We start from the raw sequence: 20,308 nt of genomic DNA on the forward strand, positions 1-20,308 counted from the left end.
GTTAATGTAATAACATTTATAGAACATTATAAAGAACCGTATATATTATGTTACATAATTTTCACAACCAGCTTATGTATTGTGTGTATGTGCTGTGCTCAGTCATGTCTGACTCTTTGTGACTCCACGGACTGTAGCCCGCCAGGTTCCTCTGTCCATGGGGATTTTCCAGGCAGGAATACTGGCGTGGGTTGTTATTTCCTACTCTAAGGGATTTTCCCAACACAGGGATCGAATCTGCATCTCTTGTATCTCCTGAATTGGCAGGCACATTCTTTACCACTGCGCCACCTTGGAAGCTCACCTTATGTATTAATCATTATTATCTTTATTTTATAGATGAGGAAATTGAGGCTTAAGAGATTAAGCAGTTCAACAAAAATCACCACCTAGTGTCAGAGCCAGAATTTGTACCTTGGTCAGTCTGATCTCAGCATTTGGACATTACATTATTTTGTTAACCTAACACCTTATGGACCTAACATCACAGCGCCTTTTAGTTGTTGCTTGCAGGTTAGTTATCTGGAGAAACTCTAAAATTTAATGCTTGGTGCATAATAGGTGCTCAGTGAAACCTGAGTAAATGCAGACTGAAAGGGAAGATAAGAATGTGACAGATTATAATATGTTTCAGGACAGGTGGTTATGACAAGTGCTAATAAGTGGCCTCAATCATATGAGAGGCAGAAGACGGAGGAAGACTCTTCTTCAGCTGCCATCAGGAAAGGCTGCATGGAGGAGATTACCTTTGAGATACAATGCCCCTTTATCTGAGGGTCCCTTCCTCAATACCCTTGGCCTGTACAAGCCAACGTGGTGTGCACAGCATGGGGTCCTCAATCACTTAATTATTTGGCTGATCTATGTGTCACTTGGGTCCTTCGCTGCAACCACATGAACCCACCCTAACTAGCTTAAGTAAAAAAGGAATTTACTGAGAATCTTAGGGAGCTCACAAGATCTCCAGGGGGTAAGTTGCAAAAAATCAGGATGAGGTGCTATTCAGCCAGAAAGAACACCCAGACACCCTGCAGATTAGCTGTTTATACCTTCATGACTGGGGACTACTACCTCAGCCTACAGTGATGATGTTAGATCAAGAATGTCAGAGCTCAGCCAATGCTGTACTCCAAGCCTGGGCACTCCAGCCACCTTTTTGTTAAAAGATGGAGCCCATGGGAGGTCTGCATCGTCACATTGCTCTCTTCCTAATCAAAGAGCAAGAGGTTGCTAGGGGAAATGCAGATTTATGTATGGACATTTGAGCTTCAGTTCAGTTCAGTTCAGGCGCTCAGTCGTGTCCGACACTTTGTGACCCCATGAACTGTAGCACACCAAGCCTCCCTGTCCATCACCAATTCCCAGAGTTCACCCAAACTCATGTCCATTGAGTCGGTGATGCCATCCAACCATCTCATCTTCTGCCATCCCCTTCTCCTCCTGCCCTCAATCTTTCCCAGCATCAGGGTCTTCTCAAATGAGTCAGCTCTTCGCATCAGATGGCCAAAGTATTGGAGTTTCAGCTTCAACATCAGTCCTACCAATGAACACCCAGGACTGATCTCTCTTAGGATGGACTGGTTGGATCTCCTTGCAGTCCAAGGGACTCTCAAGAGTCTTCTACAACACCACAGTTCAAAATCATCAATTCTTCAGCGCTCAGCTTTCTTTATAGTCCAACTCTCACTTCCATACATGACCACTGGAAAAACCTTAGCCTTGACTAGACAGACCTTTGTTGACAAAGTAATGTCTACTTTTCAATATGCTGTCTAGGTTGGTCATAACTTTCCTTCCAAGGAGTAAGCGTCTTTTAATTTCATGGCTGCAATCACCATCTGCAGTGATTTTGGAGCCCAGAAAAATAAAGTCAGCCACTGTTTCCACTGTTTCCCCATCTATTTGCCATGAAGTGATGGGACCAGATGCCATGATCTTAGTTTTCTGAATGTTGAGCTTTAAACCAACTTTTTCACTCTCCTCTTTCACTTTCATCAAGAGGCTTTTTAGTTCCTCTTCACTTTCTGCCATAAGGGTGGTGTCATCTGCATATCTGAGGTTATTGATATTTCTCCTGGCAATCTTGATTCCAGCTTGTACTTCTTCCAGCCCAGAATTCCTCATGATGTACTCTGCATAGAAGTTGAATAAGCAGGGTGACAATATACAGCCTTGACATACTCCTTTTCCTATTTGGAACCTGTCTGTTCCATGTCCAATTGTAACTGTTGCTTCCTGACCTGCATACAGGTTTCTCAAGAGGCAGGTCAGGTGGTCTGGTATTCCAATTTTTTTCAGAATTTTCCACAGTTTATTGTGATCCACACAGGCAAAGGCTTTGAGCTTCAAGAAAGGCTAAAAAGAGACTCTGGCTTCTAACTTGGCAGAGCAGAATTCAGAAGGTAAACTACTCTCCCAAACATAGGAAGGTGGTTCACAGGATAGGTGGGATGGGGGTGGGTGGGAGGAGTCCAAGAGGGAAGGGGTGTATTATATATACAGCTGGTTCACTGTGTTGTACGGCAGAAACTAACACAACATTTAAAAGCAACAGTATTCCATTAAAAAAAAAAGATGCTGGGGGTTCTATGACGTATATCAGGTAGTAATATCTTATAGCAGCAATAATAGCTGTAACTGACTGAGCATATATTAGGTGCTAGGCATTTTACCAACATTTTTATTTTCTTCCTTGCTGCACAACTGATACTTTTAGTATCCCCATTTCATATAGGTAGACACTAGGGCTGGGACAGGTTAGTTTCTTAGGACCATAACATTAATGTGCTAAATTCTATACCAGATTAAATTACAGGTATTCCTACTTCCTTGAACTTCCTCTATCATAGCACTCTCCGTATTTTATGGTTTGTTGCTATTGTTTAGTCACTGAATCTGACTCTTTTGGGACTCCAGGAGACCCCCAGGCTCCTCTGTCCATGGAATTTCCCAAGCAAGAACACTAGAATGGGTTGCCATTTCCTATTCCAGGGGCTCTTCCCAACCCAAGGATCAAACCTGTGTCTCCTGCACTGGCATGTGGATACTTTTACCACTGAGCCACCAGGGGCTATTTTATTGTTATTATGTACTTATTGGCTGCCTTTTCTGCTAAGTGCCATGAGCATACAGGAGGCCTGTTTCCTGTTATATCCCCAGCACATGTGATGTTTATTCACTCATTTAACAGACACCAACTTCCACTGTGGGTCTGGCACATTCACATGGTTACTCAACAATGATGCATTAAATTCATCTAATGTGCCAGTCTGTCACTGGGTGCTGAGGGTGCTGTTGGAACAAGACGGACAAGGTCCCTGCCTCATGGAACTTACAATCTGCCTGAGGGAGACAGGCAATCAACAAATAAAGAAGTGTATAAAATAACAGAAAGCAATATGCGCTACGAGGAAAAATAAAGCAAAAGGGGGGGATAGAGTAATGGGGCAGGTGATGATGAGGGAAGGCCTCTTTACAAAGACAGCATTTGATACACCAGATTGAAGGAGAGAATGACTCCTAAGAAAACCTGGTGAACCATGCTCTAGGAGGTATGAATGACAAGTGCAAAGGCCCTGAGGTGGGAGTAAACTTGGCCTGTTCTGGGAATAACAAAACCAGTATGGCTAGCTTGTAACAAATAAAGGGGAAAGTGGTTAGAGATGAGTTCAGAGAGATAGGGAAGGTCACATACAGACAGCCTTGAAATCACTCCCTGATACGGAATTTAAGTTTTACCTAGGTGGTGCTAGTGATCAGAAAATAATAGCAAATGAAGAAACAGACAAAGGATTAATCTCAAAAATATACAAGCAACTCCTGCAGCTCAATTCCAGAAAAATAAATGACCCAATAAAAAAATGGGCCAAAGATCTAAACAGACATTTTTCCAAAGAAGACATACAGATGGCTAACAAACACATGAAAAGATGCTCAACATCACTCATTATCAAAGAAATGCAAATCAAAACCTCAGCGAGGTACCATTACACACCAGTCAGGATGGCTGCTACCCAAAAGTCTATAAGCAATAAATGCTGGAGAGGGTGTGGAGAAAAGGGAACCCTCTCACACTGTTGGTGGGATTGCAAACTAATACAGCCACCATGGAGAACAATGTGGAGATTCCTTAAAAAACTGGAAATAGAACTGTCATATGACCCAGCAATCCCACTTCTGGGCATACACACCGAGGAAACCAGATCTGAAAGAGACACATGTACCTCAGTGTTCATCGCTGCATTGTTTATAATAGCCAGGACATGGAAGCAACCTAGATGCCCATCAGCAGACGAATGGATAAGGAAGTTGTGGTACATATACACTATGGAATATTACTCAGCCATTAAAAATAATTCTTTTGAATCAGTTCTAATGAGATGGATAAAACTGCAGCCCATTATATAGAGTGAAGCATGCCAGAAAGATAAAGACCAATACAGTATACTAACACATATATATGGAATTTAGAAAGATAGTAACGATAACCCTACATGCAAAACAGAAAAAGAGACACAGATGTACAGAACAGACTTTTGGACTCTGTGGGAGAAGGCAAGGGTGGGATGTTCAGAGAGAACAGCATTGAAAGAAGTATACTATCAAGGGTGAAACAGATCACCAGCCCAGGTTGGATGCATGAGACAAGTGCTCGGGCCTGGTGCACTGGGAAGACCCAGAGGGATCGGTTGGAGAGGGAGGTGGGAGGGGGGATAGGGATGGGGAATACATGTAAATCCATGGCTGATTCATGTCAATGTAAGGCAAAAACCACTACAATATTGTAAAGTAATTAGCCTCCAACTAATAAAAGTAAATGGAAAAAAAAAAGAATCTACCTGTCAATGCAGGAGATACAAGAGACTCAGATTTGATCCCTTGGTTGGGAAGATACCCTGGGGAAGGGCAAGGCAACCCACTCCAGTATTCTCGCCTGGAGATTTCCATGGACAGAGGAGCCTGGTGGGCTACAGTCCATAGGGTCGCAAAGAGTTGGACACAACTACTGAGGTGACTTAGCATGCTTGCTAGCACTGAGGGGTTTTGAAAGGAATGCCATGATATGCTTTAGCTTCAACTAGATTATGGTAGGGGCAGTGTGGAAGTTAGCTGGGGGCTGGAGGAAGATTTGACATAGGGAGGTTATGTAGGTATTTTAACAGTTAAACAGGAGAGAGAACTTGGACTGGGGTATCGGGGATAAAAAGAAATGGCTGAATTTGGGGGTTTGTTTTGAAGGTGAAGCAGATTGGTTTCCAAATGTATTCAAATGGGGATGGGAAAAGAAATGACCTGGGTAACTGGGTGGTAACTCCCCTGGTGGCTCAGACGGTAAAGAGTCTGCTTACAATGTGAGAGATCTGGGTTCGATCCCTGGGTCAGGAAGATCCCCTGGAGAAGGAAATGGCAACCCACTCCAGTATTCTTGCCTGGAAAATTGCATGGATGGAGGAGCCTGGTAGGCTACAGTCCACAGGGTCGCAAAGAATCAGACACGACTAAGCAACTTCACTTGGGTAACTGCGTAAATGGAGCTACTATTTCATGAGGTACAGAAGACTTGGACAGGAGACCTTCAGAGGAAAGACTTAGACTTCATGGTACTTGCATACGGACATTTTGAGAGACTACCATGACTATCATCATCTGAGAGGTGATGTTGAGAAGCATTGGATAGATGGATGTAAGAGTTGGAATTTCAGGGTGAGGTCAGGACCAGATCTACAAATGTGGGAGATGAGTATACAGCTGAAATTTCAAATCTGAAGACTAGATGAGATAGCCTTAGCTAGAACTCAGTAAACTTGCTAAATATTTAGGGATAGAGATTAAGCTGAAACATAGGTCTGACTCAAAGCCTTAAGGCACATAACTTGCAACATTCTTCCTGAACTTTAGGACAAGAAGAGGAAGCAATTTCACTGAAGCAGAAGGATATTAGTAGAAGGATAGAGCCACTGACATTAAAAAAAAAAAATATGGGGGGAAGGGAGGTTAGAAAGAGGAGTGCCAGATGGGAAGGGAAAAACATGCGGGGGAGAGGCCTGCAGGAGGCGGAGAGAAGAGGGTGGACCCTACAGTCTCTGGCTGGGACTCCTTTCATCTTCCATTATCAAGCATTGTGATTTGTGTGCTTACAATCGCCCTTTGCCCATAGAGTGGTTTTCTTGGTTTCCTAAACTACATTTTCTAGAATTACTCATGCTGCTCATTTGACAAGATCTCTTGAGAGCAATTTATTTATATCAGGTATCAGAATAGCCATCTTTTCTTAAGAAATTTAAAACAAATCCTGAGAAATCTAGGGATCCCATAACATTAGGTTTTCTTTTTGTGTATCAATGCTAGGAAACTTAAAGCCTCTTGAGTGACATTTTTGCTTCAGCCTCATTTCAACTCCATTTTATGCCCCAATTATGTTTGTCTTTTTTACTTTTGGCCTCTTTTTTACTTTCCATACAGCTTATGGAATCTTAGTTCTCAACCAGGGATTGAGCTTGGGCCTTAGCAATAAACACAGAGAGTCCTAACTCTTGGACTATGAGGGAATTCCAAAGTTATTCTGCACTTTGGCTGGATCTTGAGGCTTGTGGGATTTTGATCCCTGAGCAGGGATCAAACCCTTGCCCCATGCAGTGGAAGTGCAAAATCTTAACCACTGGATGGCCAAGGAAGTCCCTGCCTTTTTTATTTATATGTGCATCTTGTTTAAATTTCTTTTACTCTTTTAAAATATGCCTAACAGCTGCATCAACTGCTATATGGACCAAGGCAGGGAATAACAAATACATGTGGCATCCGAAAGAACCTTCCTTTCAAATAATCTGTTCCATTGCCCTTATAAACTCACTTGTCAGATGTGTTGTCTCACGTCTGCTAGAGAAATTATGCCCCTCAGGTCCACCAAGGGACTGTCTCCCACTTTGGAAACAGGCTCCCAATTTGGAAAAAGGCTCCGAATTCCTTTTACAAGGAGAAGGAGTAAATAAGCTCAGTTCTCCTTCCTCTAATCACTCTATGAATGAGTAGTAGCATTAGCTTAACTACTTATACTAGGAATGAAAGAGACCCAAATGTTGCCTGCACACTTAGCATCATCTCTTTGGTCAAATCCAGACTAGTGTGTACACAACCACATGCTGCCAAAGCTAATGCAATAGCAAGGGTTGCAGCTTGACAGTCTAAGGTGTAGTTGTCCTAGGACACAGTTCCAGGCTTATATGGAGGACCAGGGGTTTGGGCCCCCCATGTCCCTATGAAGGACTACTGTCCAAGCCAGTGTCAGCTCACTTCTGGAAGGGAGAGATCACCATGCTCCAGAAACAAAATCATAGTATGGAGTCCTTGGCATTGGTCATGGCAGAAGACAGCAGTGCTACAAGCCTTGACAGGAAAACAGGAAAAGGGTAGCCAAGAGCACTACATGAGATGGGCAACATCCTGGGGACTCCCAGAATGAACAGAGAGGAGTCTGAGGAAACTGGAACTACTGCAATAGCAGGTGGAGTTGGGGAGGAAGAACCAAAGATATACTGTTTTGATATGGAAATATTGGTTGGGCTAAAGAAATTCTAGTGAAAGACTATTTTAAGAAAGAGTTGAATAATAACAGCACAGGCAAAGCTTATTTAAATCTGCTTCTATTAGTGTCCATGGACACTAGGGTAAATTTCCCTCTAATGTAGAAGAAATGCTTATGAACTCACTGTTGGGAATGAGTAAACTGCTCACTGGAGATGACAGATATATTTCCAGTCATCAATCAGCCATTTGTGAACATTTATTAAGAACTGATTACAAGCTTCTGTTGTGCTTGGGGCAGATCTACTTATAGAAACTGGTTGTCATGGAAACTGCAGATAGCTACAGTCCTCTCTGGACCTGAATGAGGAGCTAAAAGTCCTCTGACTAAGTTATTGTCTCTAGTTAAGAGGCCCAGGAGCTTCAAGACTGTTCTAATACTAGACTTCTGGTTTTATTCATGACTCCCCCATTTTAGTTCTAAAAGGTACTGTGAAATCAGGATTCTTTTGATAAAGAGGAAGATAATGATGCAAGCAGGTAACACACCCCTCAAGGTCTGTACTGAGTATTTTGAGCATGCAAAGCCATACTTTGCATTTGCGTGAGCCTAGCTTACAGTGCAGAGAGCAAGGAGCTAAGAACAGAGGGCATCTGATATATGAGATGGACTAGGGTGAGTTGATCATATAACATGTACTTTTGTTTGGTTCACACTGGTTTGAGCCAGTGTGATTTATATGATTTATACAGGCCCAGAATCCCAAAGATGAATGGCAGAGACTAAGGAGGAGTGACTCACTTAATGTACCTGCCCTCTCAAATTCCAGCTCTCCTGTTGAATGATTTTTTGACATTAAGCAAATTCCTCAAGTCCTCCAAGCCTCAGATGCCTCCTACGTTGAATGGAAAGATCATTTATTAGATTATGGAGTTATTTGAAAAACAAATGAGAAACTGCATGTAAAAAGTTATTGTTCTTTTTTTTTTTTCTTTCAAATATTGGTAATTAGTGGTCCTTTACTTTAGTTTCACGTCCAAAGGTTGGCATCCTGGTTAAGGCTATGTTTGCATTTATTCAGCTTTGCATGCTCAGATTCTGGCAATGTGCCTGGTTTACTGCAGGAGTTCTAGTGAATGTTTGTTGTTGAAGAAATGAGAAAGAGTTGTAGTTACTTTGCTTGTGATCTCTTTGATATTCAATTCCAAGAATCAGAAGGGAAGTCTCACGATCATCTGGCCATGCCTCTGCTTCTGTCCATAAAGAAGAGATAGGTTGGTATAAAATGAAAGCTGTTCCAAGGATATGAGAGTCTGTAGATCTCACAGCTGATCAACAGAGCCTTTGGATGGACGTTCCAGTCGGACACAAAACAGAGTGAAATTGACTTACCTCTAGATGAAGTAGGCTGTTTTTAGCACGGACCCAGTAGATCCACCTTCTCTAAAATAATTCCATCTTTAACTTCCTGTTGGCTTATGAGATCATGCCTCTGCTGCTAAGTCACTTCAGTCATGTCTGACTCTGTGCGACCCCATAGCGGGCCGTCCACCAGGCTCCCCCATCCCTGGGATTCTCCAGGCAAGAACACTGCAGTGGGTTACCATTTCCTTCTCCAATGCATGAAAATGAAAAGTGAAAGAGAAGTCGCTCAGTCGTGTCCAACTCTTTGTGACCCCATGGACTGCAGCCTACCAGGCTCCTCCGTCCTTGGGATTCTCCAGGCAAGAGTTTACAGTATACTAACACATATGTATGGAATATAGAAAGATGGTAACGATAACCCTATATGCAAAACAGAAGAGACTCAGATGTATAGAACAGACTTGTGGACTCTGGGAGAAGGCGAGGGTGGGATGTTTCAAGAGAACAGCATTGAAACATGTATATTATCTAGGGTGAAACAGATCACCAGCCCAGGTTGGGTGCATGAGACAAGTGCTCGGGCCTGGTGCACTGGGAAGACCCAGAGGGTTCAGGTGGAGAGGGAGGTGGGAGGGGGGACCGGGATAGGGAATACATGTAAATCCATGGCTGATTCATTTCAATGTATGACAAAAACTACTGTAATGATGTGAAGTGATTAGCCTCCAACTAATAAAAATAAATGGAAAAAAAAAAAAAGCAAAGTCATAGAACATAAAAAAAAAAAAGAGTACTGGAGTGGGTTGCCAGTGCCTTCTCTGATCATGCCTCTAGAAGACTCCTATTGAAAATGCAAATATATTCTCAGAGAATGGTAGCTTGCAAAATCTTTAATAAATTCTTGAACCAGCAGAGAGTGGGGACCACTGAACAGTAAGCTTTTCAAGGGAGTGAGGGAGGAGGGATTGAGGGAAGATTTGGGGTTATTTCTCAAAAACCATGAATTAGCTGGCATGCCTTTGTGGGTCCGAGACAAGCACTAGGGATAAAAGAACTCAGAAAATCTGGGACAGATATCTAAGGCAGAAGCGGCAAACTGTCATTTGGACCAATTTTTAAGGTAATTAAAGTTTTTGGGACACAGGTACCTGAATTTCCTCCTGTCACTCTCATGACAATTGTGCAAAGTAGTCAAGGAGGATCCTGATCACCCCCCTACAGTTTCAAAGAAGAAACTGAGGCCCAGATCAGTCACATGGTCTGTTTAACACCACTCAGGTTATAAGTAGCAAATGTGGTACTAGAGTTTCTTTCTTTTTACTCTTAATTGAGTTTTCATTAAATTCTGCCTCCTTGACTAGGATAACCCAACCAAACAAAACATTAGTGACAGTGAAATACAAATAATACCAGCAGCCCTCTTTTAAGATGCTATGGCTATGTAGCAGCATTGTGCTAAATAACTGAGAAACCTCTTGTCATTTATTAATTATCACCAACATTTTACTGTTGTGGGGAATGAGTAGTGGAGGGGATTAAATGCTGTACCCACCTTCCTGCAGCCAGAGAGAGATAAGCATGGACTCGAATCCCTGCTGTCAGAGTTTGGAAGTGCTCAGAGCTTTTCTAGTAAAGGATTTCTGGGTTGGAAGGATCTTAAAGATAACTTGGTATAATCATCCATCTAAATCTTTCTTCATGTCTCCCTAAATAGTGCTCACGTGTTTGGCTTGGAGAAATCAATCTCCCTATTTCCTAGGGCAACCTGTTCCATTTTAGGATCATTCTCATGGTCAAATCACCAAAGGGGGAAAGTTTTATTTTTTCAGTAGCAGATACAAGAACATTTTCACAGGAAAACACTTTGATAGCCTCTCTTGAGGGCAGTCTAAGCCTCTTGAGGTCTAAGAGTTGGCTGGTGCTGTTTTAGAGAGAAAGACCAAGGATTGTGTAAAAGAGAGGATGACTTGTAGCTCTCACAGGGCTTGGAGAATGAGCTTACAAAAAAGGGAAAGGAGGGAGGGCGAGTGAAAAGGTGGCCCGCTGTGTGCTTCTTCATGTATCTCTTCTTTACCAACCCCTGTCCCCCACCAAAATTCTACGAAGTCTACAAAACCCTAAAACATTTGGATTTTTACAGAAACCTTTGACAGGGTTGCTGCTGCTGCTGCTAAGTTGCTTCAATCGTGTCTGACTCTGTGTGACCCCATAGACAACAGCCCACTGGGCTCCCCTGTCCCTGGGATTCTCCAGGCAAGAACACTGGAGTGGGTTGCCGTTGGCCAGGGTATATTTCTAAAGTAATAAAGGTAGTACTTGTCTTCAGGGAAGCTAATCATATGAGCCTAAGGCACAGAGGGCTGGCAGATAACTCTGGGAGGAAGCTCTTGTGGATGGCAGAATGGAAGGTTGTAGCAGATCAAATGAGATTTTATAGTCTACAGAGGCCTCAGTTGATGCTTCAGTTATAAGACATTCTCCAAATTATTGCACTTATGTCTTTTCTTTTGGCTGGATTGTTTCAAGTAGAGAAGAAGAAAGTTAGCCCAGCAGATTCTTGACATGCAAATGAGATACTTCCTGAAATTTTCTCAAATCCTCATTTTCACAATCTCCTATACATTCATCTATGAAAGAAGGGTAATAATATCTGCCCAACAGGACTTTTTGTGAGAATGTAGTGAAATCATGTGGTAAGTGGAGATAAAGCACCATAGAGAATCTGATGCCAGGCCATCAGCTAAACTCACTCATTTGCTAGATGACTTACTTTTCATAGTGTAATACAAATTTGTGCCTTGGCAAAAATTTTAAACGGTGGTATGATACAGCCTTTAGAGGGTAGCATGAAAATAACTGAAACCTCAAATATGAAATCTACAAGTGCCCAAATTCGCCTATGTCAAGCCATGCATTCAAAGTATCTTCCATAGTCTCTGGGTTTGAAACCCTCGGGCCTTTGCATGTCAGCCATTGGTTTTACACTTAAAAAGCTGAATGATACAGGATAATTGTGCCATCTATTTCTGCCAGCTTTTTCTTCCAGCTAACAATGATCTCACCTCTGAGGTCTTTTTCTCTCTCCTACTAATTAATATCCAGGAACAGTAACTATTGATTCAATAAGCTCCACTCCTTGCCTCTTCTGTCATCAGCAGAGCTAGAAAGAGATGTTGGCTAACTGTGGCTAGAGTCATGCTGAGGACCAAGGGAAGGGCTGGGATCAGAGATCAAAGCTTGGCTGGAAGCCAAGTTTATGAGCTAACATCATCTTGTTTTTAGTCTCCCAGGGGAATTGTGAGAGGCAAGAACTCCACTTGTTTGATTTGTTTGACTAAAGAACATGAATCTTAAGATAGAAGGAGTAAGATTGGTATCATAAATAATTTTGAGAATGATAGCCTAGTCACACGCACATTGTAAGCCTCCATGGGCAAGCCGGAACTCCCAGACTGCACATTTATATCAGCTACGTGAGACCCCTGAGCGCCAGACATGAGATGATTGATTCTCCTTGGAAAGAGACCAGCTCAGGTCCCCCAGCCCTCTGAAGATAAGACAGGGGAAATGATGACAAGAGGGGAGAGGCTGAGGAATTGCATTCCCAAAACTATCAGTGGGGATTGGCAGAATGGTTCATGAATGTTGTTTCTTGCAGGAAAGACGTGGCATTATCTCAGGACCATCTGGTGGTAGCAGGAACGAGAAGGAGGATGGAGTCTCAGAGCAGTGGTCACGTAGCCTCGTCTCACTGCTTGCAGACGCCCACGATCAAGCAATTTCCTGACAGAAGTGGGTCGGCTATTAGCCTGAGCTCAAGAAAAACAGAACTTCAAGGAATTAGAGAAATGATCTGCAGAGGCTGTATGATTCCTCTACCAAGAAAACCTGAGACACTATCCAAAGCTTGCTGTCATATGGGCAAAGTCCCCAGACTCGAGGAGAGAATAGGATGCTCTTGATCTTTCAGTATAAAATTGATCTTGACTCAGACAGGCCAACTCTCTTGGACCCTCAGTGTAAGACGGCATTTATGGACTCCAAGGCTCCATCTATCCTCTGAATGCCTTTGAGCCCACTTTAGTGATTACAGAACTGTTGGATTAGTTCCCAACTTTAAAAGATCAAAGTTATCTTCCTCTGAAACCCTTAATACAGACTCTAGGAATTCTCCACGGAAACTTTAAAGTAACATGGGATCAAGGCACATATTTTCTCGAAGGCCGTGAGGATTCAGAGGAGTGGCAGACCTCTTATATACATGATGCAGGATTGGGGAGTTTGAGACACGCATAGGGCAACTCAATTAGACAAAGCTTTTCAAAGACCTACATGGAAAACTGGAGGGGAAATCTCACCTCAAACCTGGGGGACTGATCAAGGTTTCTTCCTCAAAAGTGCATGTGCAGGTTCTGCTGAGCTTCTTGCCAGTAGGAGGAGTTGACTTTGGTGGATGCGGCCTCCATCCCGGAGAAAGGAAATTAGGAAAATCAGCTGAGATGGGAGAATAAGTACCATCCGGCTGCACCACCTCTTGCTGATAGTTTTTCCCCCAACATTAGGCCTATCTGTGCTAGGAATAGGGCTTCCCAGGTGGCATTAGTGGTAAAGAACGTGCCTGCCAAAAAAAAAAAAGAACCTGCCTGCCAATGCAGGAGCTGTAAGATACCCAGTTGGGTTTGATCCCTGGGTAGGGAAGATCCCCTGGGGTAGGGCACAGCAACCTATTCCAGTATTCTTGCCTATAGAATCCCATGAACAGAGAAGCCTGGTGGGCTACAGTCCATGGGGTTGCAAAGAGTTAGACATGACTGAAGCAACACGGCAAGCATGCATGTGCTAGGAATGCTGAGAGGGACTCTGACTTTTCATGCCAAGAAGTAGTCACCTTGACCAAGGCAGGATGACCTCCAGATGTCACTTTTGCACCCAAAAGGGACCAGGGTGCTCAGCCCCTCAGAGCACGGATCTGGGCCCCTCCAACACTGGGTGTGCAGAAGGAGCTGCAGTGGCAGCTGGTGTTTGCACACGCTCTCCCCGGGGACCCGAGACTCAGAGTCATATGAGACTTCCATCTGGTTCAGAAGCAAAGATGTAGGAGCAGGAAGCTAAATTTGTCCTTCACAAAGACTCACACAAGAGGGAAATCACCCTGGCTGGAACTGGAGGGGGCCAAGATGTAGGGATGGTCTTGGGTCTGAGCCAGTGAGGGGAGGAGGAAGAGGATCTCCTACAGGTATGGGTACTCTGTATCTGCCAGAGATTTCTAAGGTGTCAAAAGGAGTTAAAGGCATATCTTAGGATCAGAAAACTGATTCTTGGGCAGTTTCTTTCATTCCATAGACTGTTTATTTCCCCTCTATCTAATAGGGGTGATAATAAGAGTTCTGGCTTCACAGGCTGCTGTGAGACCTAAGTGAGGTCACATATCTGTCTACAGCACTTAGCTCAGGACCTGACCCTCAGAACACACCCTCTAAAGCATTGCTATCTTTAACCTCATTCTCCAAGGTGGTTGGAGCTGAGAAGGTCAGCCTGGAGGAATCTGACCTCTAGATCAAGTGTCCACCATTAGTCTGTTTAAGAGACCCTGTTACTATAGTGACTCATGCCTGGAATCATTGCATCCTGACTGGGTTGTCTTCCTACATTTGCAGACTGAATCACTGTCATCAATAGGAAAAAATTATCTTTCCTTCCAGTATTCCAAACTAGCTTCTACAGGTCTCTCCTAATTTCTGTGGCCTTGTAGTTTAAATCAGTAGAAAAGTTCAGAAGAGTTGTTTTCTCCATTATTGATGCTGTTATCATAACTAACTTTAATTTGTTGAGTGCCTACTATGTGTCATCTCATTTAATCTACATGCTCACTAGTGAATGAAGCAACTCCATCACATGGAATGGAAGTCTCATGGAAAGAGACTGAAAGAGAAGAAGAAAAATGGCGTAGAAGCAACATGGTAATCCTCCCCCCCCAAAAAAACCCTCATTCATGCGTAGATGTGGGATCCCCTCCAGGGACTCCTAACCCTTGGGGTATACTCTCTGGGGCTAAAGATTCTTCCTTAACAAGTGGAGGCAGGCACTAGCCACCACTCATGTTACGTAGTTCTTCTGAACTAGCTCCTTGTCAAAGGTTTGGTGTTTTGTGATAAAACATCTGCAATATCCATCTCCATAACTCTGGGCTGTAATTTTGCTCTGCCAATGAACATAAACTTCAACTCCTACCCCTTAACACTCTCCTTGAAAGGAGCGCTCCTGTTCTGTTTAATGGAACTTTTCAGTTCAGAAAAAATCCAATATTGTCTGTGAGCACATCGAAGGACCTCTTTGTGAGCATTTCCCAGAAGCTTCAGGCTTCCCTGATAGCCCAGTTGGTAAAGAATCCACTTGCAATGCAGACAACCCCAGTTCGAGTCCTGGGTCGGGAAGATCCCCTGGAGGAGGGATAGGCTACCCACTCCAGTATTCTTGGGCTTCCCTTGTGGCTTAGCTGGTAAAGAATCTGCCTGCAATGCAGGAGACCTAGATTCAATCCCTGGGTTTGGAAGATCCACTGGAGAAGGGAAAGGCTACCCACTCTGGTATTCTGGCCTGGAGAATTCCATGAACAGTACAGTCCATGGGATCATAAAGAGTCAGGCACAACTGAGCGACTTCCACTTCCCAGAAGCTTCCTTGGGCTTTCCTTAATCAGAACCAGAACTCTCTACTAATGCATTCCATTTCTGTGGGATAAGCCAGAACCTTCCCAGATTTCTTTTGCTCTGGCAAGGTCCCTCAACACAGGAATTGCCTTCTTGCCTGCCTTCCTTTCCTTTTTCCCCTCTCTCCCTTCATTTTTTTTTCTCCCATCATTTGTGTGTGTGTTTAAATTAAACTTATTTCCAAGTCCTCACTTTCCTACTGTCTACGTGCCCTTGGGCAAAATTAACCTCTGTGTCTAAAATACATAAAGTGATATAAAGTGAAAACACCTCTTTCAGCCCTAAAACCAAATTGAGCCCTAATGCCTAGGATAGTAAACACGAGCTTGGGCACTGGAGTCAGGACTGAGCTTCACTCCTACTCACTTTGCCACTTACCCATGACCTTGGTGCAGGATGGTGTGTTCTTTGGGCCTCAGTTTTTCTAACAAGGAGATAGCACCAACCTCATACAATAAGAGGGTTGGATGTTGCAGCGATACTGAGCGATGCACATATTATGTGCCTGATTCTGCTCTAAGCTCTTTACATGTGTTGACTCACTTTATTTGCATGCTATTTCTATAACATTTCATTTTGTTAGGGTCTCTTCTCTGCTTAACTTTCTAGCTTGTTGAGAGTATTTATTTGCTTATTTTAAATGTAATTCCATCACTTTAAACATAGGAAGTGATGGAATTAACTTTAAAATAAGCAAATAAAAACTTAGAACTATAATACATTTGGCTTCTCTGTCTTCATTCAATGTGTTTTTTAAAAATATATTGTGATTCTATGACCAAGAAGACAACACTAAGGAAGCAGAGCTAAACCTTTGTACATTAGAATGCTAGAGAGTTGTTGATACTTGCAAATAACTCATGGGAATGATAGACGAGCAAACTCAGTCTCCGAGCATACAGCCAGGTATTGACGTGTTTTAAAACTTCTTCTATTAGCCAGGACTGAGAACCACAGCTGTATGTTGAGAGTCCAAGGTTACTCCTCTAGACCAATAAGCCATGAAGGTATGTGAGTAAATTGGTTATCAGCTATGACCCTGGCTTATCATTACACTGATGTCTCTATAATGAACCTAATTGTCAAATCTCCCTCTGAAATCAGAATACATTTTTTAGCATGATCCTGGCCAGGCTCCTCCAGTAATCCTCTCAGACAAGTGCTGGCTTCTAGTGATGATCATTGTCATGCCTAAATGTTTAGAAATATACTCTAGGGTTTTGCCCAGAGGCGTAGTCTTATCATTTCAAAATTCAACTTTTGGAAAATTAGAAACTGCTTATTTCCAGTCTTATGGAACCTTGCTCCATACTTGTCAAAGATCATAGAAACATGGCTCCCTTCTCAGAACTGCAACCTTTCTCAACTCTGTGGGATATGACACTTATGTATTTGAAAGGCAGGAAGTTAAACTTTATGCTCTTTTTTCTAGTCCTTGCTTATTTCCAGTTATATATATTTGGAAACCCTGCGGGTGGCAGGCATTGACAGCTTACTAACAGCTTTCTCTGAAGCAATCCTCTTCACTAATCCCCTCTTAATTCTTCGGCATCCCCAACCTCTTACTTTCTCAATGTGTTTAAGTTATCCAACAGTCTCCTGTCTACTTCCTGTTTGCTGGCCTTCTGGGTGCACAGACACATTTGCTTCAGTGTCTAAGATTTTGGTGCCTTGGTTTACATCCCATTTATCAAACCCGGTAAATGAACACAAATGAACCAAACTGCCCACTTTGTTTTTTCTATGAAGATTGTTGCACAGCATTCATACTTGAAGCCAACTTGTATTCTCCAAAACTTTCTTCTGTATCCTAGAAGCCTGATTCAACACAGCCTATGTGTTGGTTGTCAGTTCCCTGTGCTAAGAGTTTTCACAGTACGCAGAAAACAGGTCAAAAATCTGTTGTGAAAGGATGAAATAAATTGGCCTTTCTATTTTTTTTCCTTTTTTCTCACTCTAAGGTAATTTCAACTTTTATTATTCCATGATTATACTCAGCAATTTCCTTTATATACTAAGGAAGCTTAGTATTATGGAGTCCATCTTGAACTGGATTGTTTAACATTTTAATTCCTATAATCCTCACAAAATCTCTTGCAGGTGAGTGCTGCTTTGTTTATTTTACAGCTTGGGAAGCAGAGCTTCTGAGTTATTAAGTAAGCTGCCTACATTCTGACAGACAGCAAGCGGCAGAGGTGTGATTCAAACCTGGGTCAGTCTGAGCCACTGTGCTTTATGCTACTGCTGCTAAGTCAATTCATTCGTGTCCGACCCTGTGCATCCCCATAGACGGCAGTCCACCAGGCTCCCCCATCCCTGGGATTCTCCAGGCAAGAACACTGGAGTGGGTATTGTGCTTTATACAGCCTCCTAAGTTAGAGCAGCCAGCTCTGGGCTACCCCAGGCCTCCATCATTAGTGGCCGGCAATACTTATTCCCCCTGGATTCAGATACACCCACAGTGTCTCCAGCACATTATTCCCATGGCCGCTCATTACCTTTCAAAGCTGGCAGGCAAGCAGAAGACTTTGTCATCTCTTCACAATTTGATGGGCACTCTTACATAAACCATATCCTCAACAGAGGAATCTTTACAATCTATCAGAAATTTTAATTCTTTTTTAAAAAACTATTTATTTATTTGGCTGTGCTGGGTCTTATTTGCAGCACATGAGATCTTTAGTTGTGGCATGAAAACTCTTTCTAGTTCCCTATTGAACTTGGGTCCCCTGCACTGGGAACACGAAATAGAGTTTTAGCTATTGGACCACTAGGGAAGTTCCACACAAAATCTTAATTCTTTTTAACTAAATTCCTTCCCATTCTCTTAGAGCAAACTAATTCTATGTGCTCACTGAGATTTTATAACTCTGGCCCCTTCCTAGCTTTACAACCTCATCCTGAGTCTCTTTTTCCCTCTATTTCTGTCCTCTGGGCACATAGGGATCTTTCATTTCCTCAAAGAGTCCCTGCTCCTTTGCCACACAGGGCCTTTGCATATGCTGCTCTTACCCTCTGAAACATTTATCCTCTCCTTTACCTGGTGATCTTCTCTTCCTTTAGATCTCCGTATGCTGTCTCTTGAGCCCCAGCTAGATCAGGTCAGACCCCCACGCCATCTACTGCTTTTAACACTCTAGAACTTTATTTCATGCAACTTACCATAGTTTATGACTGTGCATTCATTGCATTTTTGAATCAATTCTATCACTTCTCCATTGAATTTCATAGACTCAGTGTCTGACACATAGTAGGCAGACAATAAGCAAACACAGTGCAGGGTCTTCAAATTTCAAATCATTACAGGAGTCTCCTGAATGGCCAGTTTCCCATAAACATGCAGAGGCTCTGTCAGGAAATAATGCTTTTGTGAATTGGGGCCACACCAGGCAAATGACCACCCATCTTTTCCCGGCAGGCCCCTAGTCACATGGACACACACGCTCTCTTGTTGGACTATACCACTTCCATCCAGAGGCATGGACAGAGAAAGTAGAAGGAGAAAGTGGAAGTAGAAAGGAGAAAGTGGAAGTCTGGGACCAGGCTTTGAGTTCCAGCTCTAATACTCGGTGGCAGTGCAGCAGTTGTCACGTGGCTTAACTTCTCGAGTCCTCAATTTCCTCATCTGTAAAATCCCTCACTCATACGATTCCTGGGGAGGCACCACGGGTTAATGAATCCAAAGCACCCTCCCAGCACAGAGACTCACTTAATGAACGAGAATTCTTCCTTCCCCCAGGGTACACTACATAGCTGGGAAAACACCAGTGTGTTCCTTCAGTCAAGTTAAAAGATTAAACTGGTTGACACTATGTTACAGACCACAGTCTAAACATTCCGCCTATATTAATCTATTTTAAACTTATAAGAGCCCTATGAAGAAAGCACCAGTATTATCAGCTTCGTTTTACATATGAGGAAACTGAGGTTCAGAGAGATGAAGTAACAAAGTCACATAGCTAACTATCATCATAAACCCAGTTTGTTTATACTCTTACACCACTACATGTTATTGTCTGTTAGCTGACAAAATAGAAAGAAATCATAGGCAGTGAAAAGATCATTAGCTTTGGAAAGAGAAACATCTCCCAGTTTTACTATTCCCCGGGTGACCTGGCCAGCTCAGTTCTCCCTTGTCTGAAATGGGTATCGTGCCCCCCACCCTCGCCTCCAGGATGAGAGCCAAGTGAGAGGACGAATGTAAAAGTCCTGCACTTACCTGGCATCAGACAAATGCTGGCCTTCTCCTCTCATGACAATCACATCTCTTTCTTTCATAAAAATGTTAGCTGAGAGTTTTCTTGCCAATAACCTGGGCTGGGTAAAGAGAACTTTGGCCCTTAACCAGCTCTAGAGTTTCTCGGATAAAAATTGTTGACATTGAGCCCACACAAAGCTGGAAACTCCCAGAGGGATAAATACACAGGCTCTGACCCAGCCCAGACTTCCCCTGAATTCTACAGAGTTTCAACACTTCTGAGGCTCCGAGAGGGCTGAGCCCAAGGTTCCGGAAATCAGAGCCCAGCCTGGGGGAGGCGAGCACCACTCTTATGAACCGGAGGGAGTCTTGGTGACCAGATTTAGCAGACTGGGCTTCAGAACCTTTGTGAATGTCCCTCTAGGAACCTCCTTCATACAGCTTTACCCAGAGAAGTGGTTTTAATAGAAAAAAAAAATTTTTTTTCTGACCTTGGCCTTTTGATCGTCAGAC

The 20,308-nt window shown here is 43.0% G+C and overlaps 2 long non-coding RNA genes across 5 annotated transcripts in view; both read right to left on the reverse strand.

Annotated features, from left to right (window-relative positions):
- Positions 1 to 20,103, reverse strand: part of LOC110127517 (uncharacterized) — a 43,556-nt gene extending 23,453 nt beyond the window's left edge. Inside the window, exons 1-4 of one of the 4 annotated variants that reach the window (XR_011487836.1) lie at positions 19,817 to 20,099; positions 18,760 to 18,945; positions 13,246 to 13,347; positions 9,674 to 9,728 (exon numbers count right to left, since the gene is read on the reverse strand). This is a non-coding gene — a long non-coding RNA (uncharacterized lncRNA). Of the gene's footprint in view, positions 1 to 9,673; positions 9,729 to 13,245; positions 13,348 to 18,759; positions 18,946 to 19,816 lie in introns of those variants that run through there. The other 3 variants (XR_011487834.1, XR_011487833.1, XR_011487835.1) reach the window with 3 other exon arrangements.
- On the reverse strand, positions 7,766 to 9,248 carry LOC139035217 (uncharacterized). The gene is made up of 2 exons (XR_011487837.1): positions 8,915 to 9,248; positions 7,766 to 8,775 (listed from the first exon to the last, which is right to left on the reverse strand). It is a non-coding gene; the product is annotated as an uncharacterized lncRNA (long non-coding RNA).
- Positions 20,104 to 20,308: the final 205 nt, after the last annotated feature.

This window comes from Odocoileus virginianus, chromosome 5 (assembly GCF_023699985.2).
Source record: "Odocoileus virginianus isolate 20LAN1187 ecotype Illinois chromosome 5, Ovbor_1.2, whole genome shotgun sequence".
NCBI classification, from domain to species: Eukaryota; Metazoa; Chordata; class Mammalia; order Artiodactyla; family Cervidae; genus Odocoileus; species Odocoileus virginianus.